The following is a 13528-nucleotide window of genomic DNA, read 5'->3' on the forward strand; positions in this document are numbered from 1 at the left end:
TTGGACGGTGTCAAATCAAATCAAATGTTATTTGTAACATGCGCCGAATACAACAGTTGTGGTAGACCTTAAAGTGAAATGCTTACTTCCAAGCCCTTAACCAACAATGCAGTTTTAAGAAAAATACATGTTAAGTGAAAAATAGATAAGTAAAAAATTACAAATAAAAGTAACAAATAATTAAAGAACAGCAGTAAAATAACAATAGTGAGGCTATATACAGGGGGTACCGGTACAGAGTCAATGCATGGGGGCAAAGGTTAGTAGAGATAATTGAGATAGTATGTACATGTAGGTAGAGTTAAAGGGACTATGTATACTGTAGACAATGGAAATGGGTCGCCATTCTATTAGCTGTTCAGCAGTCTTATGGCTTGGGTGTACAATCTGTTAAGTCTTTTGGACGTAGACTTGGTGCTCCGGTACCACTTGCCATGCAATAGCAGAGAGGACAGTCTATGACTAGGATGTCTTGAGTCTTTGACAATTTCTAGGGCCTTCCTCTGACACCGCCTGGTATAGAGGTCCTGGATGTCAGGATTGGCCCCATGGATGTTCTGGGCTGTAAGCACTACCCTCTGTAGTGCCTTGCGGTCGGATGCAGAGCAGTTGCCATACAAGGCAGTGATGCAACCGGTCAGGATGCTCTCGATGGTGCAGCTGTATAACCTTTTGAGGATTTGGTGACCCATGCCAAATCTTTTCAGTCTCCTGAGGAGGAATAGGCTGTGTCGTGCCCTCTTCACGACTGTCTTGGTGTGTTTGGACCATGATAGTTTGTTGCTGATGTGGACACCAAGGAAATTGAAGCTCTCAACCTGCTCCACTACAGCCCGTCGATGAGAATGGAGGCGTGCTCAGTCCTCCTTTTCCTGTAGTCCACAATCATCTTCTTTGTCTTGATCACATTGAGGGAGAGGTTGTTGTCCTGGCACCACATGGCCAGGTCTCTGACCTCCTCCCTATAGGCTGTCTCATCGTTGTCGGTGATCAGGCCTACCACTGTTGTGTCATCAGCAAACTTGATGATGGTGTTGGAGTCGTGCCTGTCCGTGCAGTCATGAGTGAACAGGGAGTACAGGACAGGACTGAGCATGCACCCCTGAGGGGCCCCTGTGTTGTGGATCAGTGTGGTGGATGTGTTGTTACCTACCCTTACCACCTGGGGGCAGCCTGTCAGGAAGTTCAGGATCCAGTTGCAGAGGGAGATTTTTAGTCCCAGGGTCCTTAGCTTAGTGGTGAGCTTCGTGGGCACTATTGTGTTGAACGCTGAGCTGTAGTCAATGAATAGCATTCTCACATACGTGTTCCTTTTGTCCATGTGGGAACGGGCAGTGTGGAGTGCAATAGAGATTGCATTTTCTGTGGATCTGTTGGGGCAGTACGCAAATTGGAGTGGGTCTACGGTTTCTGGGATAATGGTGTTGATAATAATAAACCAGACTTTCAATGCACTTCATGGCTACAGATGTGAGTGCTACGGGTAGTCATTTAGGCAGTTTACCTTAGTGTCCTTGGGTACAGGGACTCTGCTGGTCTGCTTGAAACATGTTGGTATTTACAGTCAGGGAGAGGTTGAAAATGGCAGTGAAGACACTTGCCAGTTGGTCAGAGTACACGTCCTGGTAATCCGTCTGGCCCTGCGGCCTTGTGAATGTTTACCTGTTTAACGGTTTCACCCACATCGGCTGCAGAGAGCGGGATCACACAGTCTTCCACAACAGCTGAAGATCTCAACCATGTTTCATTGTTACTTGCCTCAAAGCGAGCATAGAAGTAATTTAGCTTGTCTCTGGTAGGCTCGTATCACTTGGCAGCTCGCGGCTGTACTTCCCTTTGTAGTCTGGAATAGTTTTCAAGCCCTGCCACATCCGACGAGCATTGGAGCCGGTGTAGTACAATTCAATCTTAGTCCTGTATTGACGCTTTGCCTGTTCGTCCGAGGGCATAGCGGGATTTCTTATAAGCTTCTGGGTTAGAGTCCCACTCCTTGAAAGCGGCAGCTCTACCCTTTAGTTCAGTGCAGATGTTGTCTGTAATCCATGGCTTCTGGTTGGGGTCTTTACATACAGTGACTGTGGGGACGACGTCATCAATGCACATATTGATGAAGCCAGTGACTGATGTGATTTACACCTCAATGCCATCGGAAGAATCCCAGAATATATTCCAGTCTGTGCTAGCAAAACAGTCCTGTAGCTTAGCATCTGCTTCATCTGACCACTTTTTTATTGACCGTGTCACTGGTCCTTCCTGCTTTAGTTTTTTCTTGAAAGCAGGAATCAGGAGGATAGAATTATGGTCAGATTTGCCAAATAGAGGGCGAGGGAGAGTTTTGTATGTGTCTCTGTGTGTGGAGTAAAGGTGGCCTCGAGTTTTTTCCCTCTGGTTGCACATTTAACATGCTGGTAGAAATTAGGTACAACTGATTTAAGTTTCCCTGCATTAAAGTCCCGGCCACTAGGAGCGCCGCCTCTGGATGAGCATTTTCCTGTTTGCTTATGGCAGTATACAGCTCATTGAGTGCGGTCTTAGTGCCAGCATCGGTGTGTGGTGGTAAATAGCAGCTACGAATAATATAGAAGAAAACTCTCTTGGTAAACAGTGGTCTACAGCTTATCATGAGACACTCTACCTCAGGTAAGCAACACCTTGAGACTTTCTTAGATTTCATGCACCAGCTGTTGTTTACAGATATACATAGACCGCACCACTTGTCTTACCCATACATACAACTAATAAAACTTGAAACTTGAAACAAAAACTGTGCTGTGTGCCATCTGTCATGTAGTTGGTTACTTACAGTGCCTTCAGAAAGTATTCACACCCCTTGACTTTTTCCACATTTATCTGTAAGGTCCCTCAGTTGAGCAGTGAATTTCTAACACAGATTCAACCACAAAGACCAGGGAGGTTTTCCAATGCCGCACAAAGAAGGGCACCTATTGAATAAAAAAAGTTAGTTATTAGAAGAAGAAGTTATTAATTACGCTTCGGATGGTGTATCAATACACCCAGTCACTTCAAAGATACAGGCGTCCTTCCTAACTTATTTGCCGGAAATTAGTTAGAGTTTAATGGCTGTGATAGGAGAAAACTAAGGATGAATCAACTACATTGTAGTTACTCCACAATACTGACCTAATTGACCGAGTGAAAAGAAGGACGTTTGTACAGAATACAAATATTCCAAAAAATTCATCCTATTTACAAAAATATATCACACCCCTGAGTCAATACTTTGTAGAAGCACCCTTGTTAGCGATTTCAGCTGTGAGTCTTTCTGGGTAAGTCTCTAAGAGCTTTGCACAGCTGGATTGTACAATAGTTGCACTTTATTCTTAAAGAAATTATTCAAGCTCTGTCAAGTTATTTGTTGGTCATTGCTAGACAGCCATTTTCAAGTCTTTTCAAAGACTGTCAAGCTGATTTAAGTCAAAATTGCAGCTGGGCCACTCAGGAACATTCAATGTCATCTTGGTAAGCAACTAGTGTAGATTTGGGCTTATGTTTAAGATTATTGTGTCCCATTGTCTGTTGAAAAGCAGACTGAACCAGGGTTTCCTCTAGGATTTTGGCTGTTCTTAGCTCTATTCTGTTTCTTTGTATCCTAAAAAAAACTCCCTTGTCCTTGCCGATGACAAGCATACCCATAACATGATGCAGCCACCACCATGCTTGAAAATATGAAGAGTGGTACTCAGTGATGTGTTGGATTTGCCCCAAACATAATGCTTTGTATTAAGGACATAACTTTTTTTTTAAATACTGTTTGGCTGTTTTACTTTAGTGCCTTATTGTATTTAATTTTCAATACATTTGTAAAAAGTTGTTGTCAGTTTGTCTTTATGGGTTATTACATGTAGATGTGTGAGAATTTTTTAAATATTTAATACATTTTGATCAAGGCTGTAACAAAATGTGGAATATGTCAAGGGTTATTAATAACTTAATAACTTAACTTTCTGAAGGCACTGTAAGCACTAACTCACCCAAGTGAGTGATTTAAAGGTTAATCTGAGGTTTTCAGCTCATAAAAATCATGTGGAATCTGTATCTCACCTCCATAACAAAATGCATTATTGATTACTCTCTATTTTTGTCTATCGTTATCTCTCCGTCTCACTCTCCCTCACCCTTCCTCACCCCCTCTCTCTCGCTCTCTGTGTTTCTATCTTTCTCAGGGGGAGAAGTACGACGGGAGGAAAGCAGACGTGTGGAGCTGTGGGGTCATCCTCTTTGCACTTTTAGTGGTGAGTGATTGACAGCTGCCCTGACCATGACCTTGACACATGCCGGCATCCTGCAATGGACCTTAACGCTCATCTTCCTTCTCTCCTTCTGACCCGCAGCAATAAACAAACAACAACAAAAATGACAAATACATGCTAGCAAGTTGTAAAACTTTTGTGGGCTTACGTAGCTTTTAAACCCGAATGAGAATAGAGAGAATTACATAGGAAGAAGTGCGATGAGTTCATCTGTGAGTGCCTCAGGCATATGTTGAGTTATTGTTGTGGTTTGATGTGAGGTAAAGTCACAGTGGACGTATTTGCCTGTGACACAATAAGTCTTCATGGGAAGCTGCACCTCAGTGACTCACTGGCTTTGGTCTACAGTGACTTTTAAATTCCATGGGAAGGAATTCGAGGTAAGGGACAGGACAGGGTTTGGAGACATAACCTAATAAATGTGGTAAAACAAACTTATTGCCAATGGCCTGTGATTCCAGTTCTTGTCTGTATAGAAATTAGATTATTGGATCAAGACTGAAAATTAAATCAGCACCCTTTCATCCCCATATGATTGGTTGATTCATCATGTTTCTGATTGGAGCAGGGGTTTCCTGGCTGGCTTGACTGTCAGCTTTGTACTGACACACATATGCTCTTTAATCAGAGTTTGTGTCACCAGCATTCACACACCACTCTGATGAGAGAGTGACAAAGTGGGGAGCTGAGAACAAAGGAAATGATAGGATGTGTGTGTGTTTCTCAATGTTGTGTCAATATGGACATCTATTCTATCTCCCCGACGAAGGCATGTTGAGATGGGAAGAGACCCTATCAGTAATCCTATCATAAACTACACCTTCCATCCGTAGAAGTATGAATGCTCTGCCTGTTTCAAATGTCAGTTAGACCTTCACTGATTGTCATGAGTAATGCTCATGTATTGCTTTGGCTAGTGTCTCTTGAAACCCATTCATAGTAGAGATTTTGAAGAAGGCTGGCTAGATTAGGGCTATGCTTTGGCTAACATCAAAAAACAAGAATTTTTCAGATAGACCTACATTGACTGCCATGAGTAGAGTTATTCACTGTAGTCCCTTGGCTAGCAACAATAATCTTGTTGTTGTCACGTGTGCTCCCTCTCCGGCCTCTAGGTCACCAGGCTGCTTGTTATGGCGCACACCTATCACCATCGTTACGCGCGTCAGTGCAAAATGACACTCACCTGGACTCCATATCCTCCTTGATTTACCTGCCCTCAGCAAAAAAAGAAACGTCATCTCACTGTCAGCTGCGTTTATTTTCAGCAAACTTCACGTGTAAATATTTGTATGAACATAACAAGACTCAACAACTGAGACATAAACTGGACAAGTTCCACAGACATGTCACTAACAGAAATTGAATAATGTGTCCCTGAACAAAAGGAGGGGGTCAAAATCAAAAGTAACAGTCAGTATCTGGTGTGGCCACCAGCTGCATTAAGTACTGCAGTGCAACTCCTCCTCATCGAATTCACCCAATTTTCCACTTCTTGCTGTGAGATGTTACCCCTCTTTCACCAAGGCACCTGCAAGTTCCCGGACATTTCTGGGGGGAATGGCCCTATCCCTCATCCTCCGATCCAACAGGTCCCAGACATGCTAAATGGGATTAAGATCTGGGCTCTTCGCTGGCAATGGCAGAACACTGACATTCCTGTCTTGCAGGAAATCACACACAGAACGAGCAGTATGGATGGTGGCATTGTCATGCTGGAGGGTCATGTTAGGATGAGCCTGCAGGAAGGGTACCACAAGAGGGGGGAGGATGTCTTCTCTGTAACACACAGCGCTGAGATTGCCTGCAATGACGACAAACGCAGTCCGATGATGCAGTGATATACCACCCCAGACCATGACGGACCCTTCACCTCCAAATTGATCCCGCTCCAGAGTACAGGCCTCGGTGTAATGCTTATTCCTTCGACGATAAACGCGAATCCAACCATCACCCCTGGTGAGACAAAACCGCAACTTGTCAGTGAAGAGCACTTTTTGACAGTCCTGTCTGGTCCAGCAACGGTGGGTTTGAGCGTTGTTGCCGGTGATATCTGGTGAGGACCTGCGTTACAACAGGCCTACAAGGCCTCAGTCCAGCTTCTCTCAGCCTATTGCGGACAGTCTGAGCACTGTTGGATGGATTGTGCGTTCCTGGTGTAACTTGGGCAGTTGTTGTTGCCATCCTGTGTACCTGTCCCGCAGATGTGATTTTCGGCTGTATCGATCCTGTGCAGGTGTTGTTACACGTGGTCTGCCACTGCGAGGACGATCAGCTGTCCCTCCTGTCTCCCTGTAGTGCTGTCTTAGGCGTCTCACAGTACGGACATTGCAATTTATTGCCCTGGCCACATCTGCAGCCCTGATTCCTCCTTGCAGCATGCCTAAGGCACGTTCATGCAGATGAGCAGGGACCCTGGGCATCTTTCTTTTGGTGTTTTTCAGTAGAAAGGCCTCTTTAGTGTCCTAAGTTTTCATAACTGTGACCTTAATTGTCTACCGTCTGTATGCTGTTAGTGTCTTAACGACCGTTCCACAGGTGCATGTTCATTAACTGTTTATGGTTCACTGAACAAGCATGGGAAACAGTGTTTAAACTCTAAACTCTGAAGTTATTTGGATTTTTACAAATTATCTTTGAAAGACAGGGTCCTGAAAAAGGGTCGTTTCTTTTTTTGCTGAGTATATGTCGCTCCTTTTCGTTCCTCCACCAGGCGTCATTGTTTCAGTTTCATGTCTGTTTTTTGTGTTTCTTGATTTGTATTGTGTTTTTATTTATTTATTAAAACACTCACTCCCTGAACTTGCTTCCTGACTCTCAGCGCACATTTTTACAGAATAACGCCTCACCAAAGGGATTTTTTTTTGTGTTGGAGGTGATGTCGGGTCCGGGAGTCAGAACCGGAGCTACCTGGGAGGCCTCGGCCAGTATGTTCGAACGGTTCCCCTGCCATAGCTGACTCGACGCGTTTCCATTCCTCAGCTGGCAGCTGGCTCGACAGGCTGCCATGCCTCAGCTGGCTCGACAGGCTGCCGTGCCTCAGCTGGCTCGACAGGCTGCCATTCATCAGGTTTCTGCGCCTTTGCAGAGGTGACCGTCCGCTCCTGATCCCCGGGATCGTCATCTTGGTTGGCGTCCTGCTCCCTCTCCGACCTCTAGGTCACCAGGCTGCTCGTTATGGAGCACACTTGCCACCATCGTTACGCGCGTAAGCGCATAATGACAGTCATCCGGACTCCATCAACTCCTTGATTACCTGCCCTATATATGTCACTCTTTTTGGTTCCTTCCCCAGGCTTCATTGTTTCAGTTTCATGTCTGTCGGTTTTTTGTGTTTCTTGTTTTGTATTTATGTATTTATTTAAATACTCACTACCCTGAACTTGCTTCCCGACTCTCAGCGCACATCGTTACAGTTGTTTATCCGTGTCAGATGTATGCAGTACAGTCTCACCTGGCAGTCTTTAAGTTTTCTACTTTGGCATGACTCTAGATTTCCAATTCCGACTTACTGAGTGACATCACATACTGTATGGCCTGTTTCCCAGACACATATTAAGCCTAGTCTTGGACTAGGAAACAGTTTCAATTGGGAAATGGAAATCTCCGTTGAACATTCTTTTTCGTCCAGGATTAGGCTTTAAGAGGGTCCTGTAGACCAACCCTAAGAATATCCATAGAGGAACTTGAGCATCATTCTGGTATTAATGCTCCTCTGTGTGTTGTTCAGGGGACCACAGTGGAAATAAATGTATGAACTGTTTTTGTGTTATCCATGATGATTTGAATGCAGCATATCCATTTGGTTGGCTGGATTTATGAATAGAATCTTATCATTCCAGGGTGCCCTGCCATTTGACGATGACAACCTGAGAAACCTGCTGGAGAAGGTGAAGTTGGGTGTCTTCCACATGCCCCACTTCATCCCCCCAGACTGTCAGAATCTTCTTCGGGGCATGATCGAGGTGGATGCCACTAAGAGACTCACGGTACATTCCTCTAAGATCAGCTCTAGGATCAGATGTATGTTCATAACCCCCTTATTTCAGGTAGACAATTACCTTAGTATCTGATCAGTTTACACCCCTAAGAGGTGGGTATGTCCCACCAAATCTACCACTAAGATCAGGCCTAGGATCAGGTGTATGTTCACAACATCCTTGTTTCAGCTTAAAGATGCACTTAATACTACATTTGTTCACTTTCAGGTGAAATATACATTGGTTCTCAATCAATACAGGGGGAAACTTCAAACGGGACTAGCAGATATGTAACAAACAATTCCATCTCACTTTATTACCACAAAATATTGACTACCACGGTTTAAAGCTCTCACTCACAGTACTAGTAAAGCAGAAATTACTTATCACTGCAGAGAAAGGGAGCCATCTTCCCCTGATTTTGACTAAAGACACTCTGGGGCAGTTTCTCATGCTCAGATTAAGACTATTCCTTGACTGAAGATCACTTTTAATTGCGTTTCTACAGTTAGCATTTTCTTTTGTTCAGGAGTAGGCTTAATCAGGTCCGGGAAACCTCCACTCTGGTTCTAGACTAAGGGGCAGGCAAAGTACGGCCCGCGGCCTGGATATATATAAAAAATAAAATATATATATATATAGTTTCAATTGAACATTCTTTTTCGTCCAAGATTATATATATATATATATATATTTTACACTTTTTTTCTCCCCAATTTCGTGGAATCCTATTGGTAGTTATAGTTTTGTCCCGTCGCTGCAACTCCCGTACGGACTCAGGAGAGGTGAAGGTCGAGAGCAGGTTGAAACACGACCCAGCCAAGCCGCACTGCTTCTTGGCACAATGCCCGCTTAACCCGGAAGGCTGGGTTAGAGGAAACACCGTACACCTGGCAACTGTGTCAGCATGCATGCGCGCGGCACACCACAGGAGTTGCTAGAGCGCGATGGGACAAGGACATTTCGGCCTGCCAAACCCTCTCCTAACCCAGACGACGCTGGGCCAATTGTGTGCCGCCTCATGGGTCTCCCAGTCATGGCCAGCTGTGACACAGCCTGGGATCAAACCCGGGTCTGTAGTGACGCCTCAAGCACTGCGATACAGTGCCTTAGACCGCTGCCCCACTCGGGAGTCCCCTGCAAGTAGTTTTGAACAAGCAATTGGTCCCCCCAAAAAATGCGTCCCTCCGGCGAATTTCAAAATCCCGATGTGGCCCTCGAGCCAAGATGTTTGCCCACGCCTGCTCTAGACAGCAATCCCATTGGCTGTTTGGTTCAGCCATCTGAGACACAGACAGTCAGCACTTCAAACCGTCCCACAGCTACAGCGTGACCTCCTGCTGTAACGTCTGCATCCAGCTCACACTTTCAAACACGTAGATCCCCTGAACGCAGCTCACTTTCCAGATCCCAATCACCTGAATTCTGATCACCTGTTCACACACCTGTATGTTATTATCACACACTATATGGTTCAGTTATTGCACCCCATCATTGTGAGAGGTTGTTTGTTTTGTGACACATGTCTATTCGGAGCGCTGGGTGTCCTGTAATGTCATCCTCCCGTGTACGATAGTTTTGGCCTGCTTCACTACCGACGCCATTTGTCTATTCCCTGCCTGTACTTTAGCCTATCGGAATTCCTGTTATCAACCTATTGCCTGATCTCCCGGACGACGTTACTAGCCTTTTCCTTGCCTGTACTGTTGCCTTTTTGGACAACTTTCTGCCTGCCCCTGGACCTGCCTCCTCCTGTGGTCCTTTAAAAAAAAAACCTGCTGCGCCCTGTGCTTGAAACCAGCTCTCCGTCTCCCATCGTGTTCATTACACCTCCAATAGTTAACTAGATTACTCTCACTCACGTTGGAGTTTTCTGTCAAGGAGATGGTTATTTCCCAGTTTCCCAGTTGCCCAATGTTTTAAGCTGGTTTTCTTTCTGCTTAATCTACTCAAAAATAATATTCATATTAATGCTATAATAATGTTTATTTTTTTAATGTATTGAAGTGGAAGCCCCATAGAAATATGAATTAATATACACTACATGACCAGAAGTACGTGGACCCCTTGCATGTCGAACATCTCATTCCAAAATCATGGGCATTAATATGGACTTGGTCCCCCCTTTTCTGCTACAGCAGCCTCCACTCTTCTTGGAATGCTTTCCACTAGATGTTGCAACATTGCTGCGGGGACTTGCTTCCATTCGGCGACAAGAGTATTAGCGAGGTTGGGCACTGATGTCGGGCGATTAGGCCTGGCACGCTGTCGGCATTCCAATTCATCACAAAGGTGTTCGATGGGGTAGAGGTTAGGGCTCTGTGCAGGCCAGTCAAGTTCTTCCACACCAATCTCGACAAACCATTTCTGTATGGACCTCGCTTTGTGCACAGGGGCATTGTCATGCTGAAACAGGAAAGGGCCTTCCCCAAACTGTTGGCACAAAGTTGGAAGCACAGAATCATCTAGAATATAATTGTATGCTGTAGCGTTAATATTTTCCTTCACTGGAACTAAGGGGCCTAGCCCCAGACCATTATTCCTCATCCACCAAACTTTACAGTTGGCACATTTGGGCAGGTAACCTTCCCCTGGCATCCCCCAAACCCAGATTTGTTTGTCGGACTGCCAGATGGTGAAGCGTGATTCATCACTCCAGAGAAAGCATTTCCACTTCTCCAGAGTCCAGTATGAGCTGTATACCACCCCAACCAACGCTTGGCATTGTTCATGGGGATCTTAGGCTTGTGTGCGTGCGGCTGCTCGGCCATGCAAACCCATTTCATGAAGCTCCAGATGAACAGTTCTTATGCTGACGTTGCTTCCAGAGGCAGTTTGGAACTTGGTAATAAGTGTTGCAATCGAGGACAGAAGATTTTTACGCGCTATGTGCTTCAGCACTCGGCTGTCCCGTTCTGTGAGCTTGTGTGGCCTACCACCTTGCGGATGAGCTATTGTTGCTCCTAGACATTTCCACTTTACAATAACAGCACTTATAGTTGACCGGGGCAGCTCTAGCAGGGCATAATTTTGACAAACTGACTTGTTGGAAAGGTGGCCTCCATTGACGGTGCCACGTTGAAAGTCACTGAGCTCTTCAGTAAGGTCATTCTACTGCCAATGTTTGTCTATGGCGATTGCATGGCATTGTGCTCTATTTTATACACCTGTCAGCAATGGGTGTGGCTGAAATAGTGTCCAGATACTTTTGTACATATAGTGTTTTATATTTTTTTGTCACTACAGTAGATAAAGACAGGGTTGTTACTAGATGCCTTAAGTGTGTCATAATGCATACAGTAAGAACGGATAAGGCATGTTTCTGTGTTCACTTGTCTGTCTGTCTGTCTTTCGCAGCACTTGTTCCACATGCTGTGTCATTAACACAATATTTTTTCCTCTTCCTGTGTGTCTCTGCAGTTAGAGCAGATCCAGAAGCACAACTGGTACATGTGAGTAGAGCTCCTTTCTATGTGGGTGTGTGTGTGTGTTTGTTTGTGTGTGTGTACATGCTGGCTGTTTTGTGCATATAATAGATATATGCACTTTTACCTGTGAAATTAAATTAAATTGACAAAATATAGCAAATATTCAAACAAAGGGTCAGTAGATAAAAGTATTGCACTTACGTAGGCTAAATTAGTGAATTGGAATTAATGGAATCTGAAGTAAAACATTCCACAGCATTTATAGTAAGAGAAGGTAGGTCCATTAGGACAGATGTGAGAGGTTCTAGTAGTTGCCCTACACACCACCTGAACATAAATACATAAATACCATCATGTTCTTAGTTTTAATGGAACTCTGTTCTCCTCCTAAATGGCTTGACCTTAACAATGCAGGCTTAAGGATCTGCCCCTTTTTTTCAATTTTCGCCGAAAATGACATACCCAAATCTAACTGCTTGTAGCTCAGGACCTGAAGCAAGGATATGCATATTCATGAAAGGAAACACATTGAAGTTTGTGGAAATGTTGAATTAATGTTGGCGAATATAACACATTAGATCTGGTAAAAGATACCATCATGTTGTACCATCATCTTGGTACAATGCAAGAGAAAGGCTATAATGTATTATTCCAGCCCAGGCACAATTTAGATTTTGGCCACTAGATGTCAGCAGTGTATGTGCAACGGTTTAGACTGATTCAAAATGTTGTATCAAGACTGCCCAAATGTGCCTAATTGGTTTACGAATATATTTTCAAGTTCATAACTGTGTCAAACAATAGCATTGTATTATTTCACTGTGATAGGCCACAATCAATATCCTCATCCACTCCAAGATGATTGTGCCGCATAAGCCAAATAGTGGTCACACCAGATACTGACTGGTTTTCTGATCCGTTTTTTAAGGTATATCTGTGACCAACATAGGCATATCTGTATTCCCAGTCATGGGAAATCCATAGGTTATGGCCTAATGATTTTTATTTTTTATTTTCTGATTTCCTTTATATGAACTGTAACTCAGTAAAATCTTTGAAATTGTTGCATGATGGATTTATATTTTGGTTTTCAAAATATGCTTTTCAACCATAGCTACACAAGCATTTGTGTAAGAGTATTTATAGCTAGCATAGCATTAAGCCTAGCATTCAGCAGGCAACTTTTTCACAAAAACAAGAAAAGCATTCAAATACAATAATTTACCTTTGAAGAACTTTGGGTGTTTTCAATGAGGAGACTCTCAGTTAGATAGCAAATGTTCATTTTTTCCAAAAATATTATTTGTGTAGGAGAAATAGCTCCGTTTTGTTCATCACGTTTGGCTAAGAAAAACCCCCGAAAATTCAGTCATTACAACGCCGAACTTTTTTCCAAATGAACTCCACAATATCGACAGAAACATGGCAAACGGTGTTTAGAATCATCCTCAAGGTGTTTTTCACATATCTATTCGATGATAAATCATTCGTGGCAGTTGGGTTTCTCCTCGGAAGCAAATGGAAAAATACACGCAGCTGGAGATTACGCAATAATTGCGACGGAGGACACCAAGCGAGCACCTGGTAGATGTAGTGTAAGATGGTCAATCTTCCAATGATATACCTACAAATATGTCACAATGCTGCAGACACCTTGGGGAAACGACAGAAAGTGTAAGCTCATTCCTGGCCCATTCACAGCCATATAAGGAGACATAGGAACACAGCACCTTTAAAATCTGGGGCACTTCCTGTTTGAAATTTCATCTTGGTTTCGCCTGTAGCATCAGTTCTGTGGCACTCACAGACAATATCTTTGCAGTTTTGGAAACGTCAGAGTGTTTTCTTT

General features: G+C 43.9%; 1 pseudogene; it reads left to right on the plus strand.

The window, feature by feature from the left end:
• The window catches only part of LOC115113451 (serine/threonine-protein kinase BRSK2-like), a 177902-nt pseudogene that overhangs the window by 136551 nt on the left and 27823 nt on the right, over positions 1-13528 (plus strand).

Source organism: Oncorhynchus nerka, linkage group LG28 (assembly GCF_034236695.1).
Source record: "Oncorhynchus nerka isolate Pitt River linkage group LG28, Oner_Uvic_2.0, whole genome shotgun sequence".
In the NCBI taxonomy this organism is placed as follows: domain Eukaryota; kingdom Metazoa; phylum Chordata; class Actinopteri; order Salmoniformes; family Salmonidae; genus Oncorhynchus; species Oncorhynchus nerka.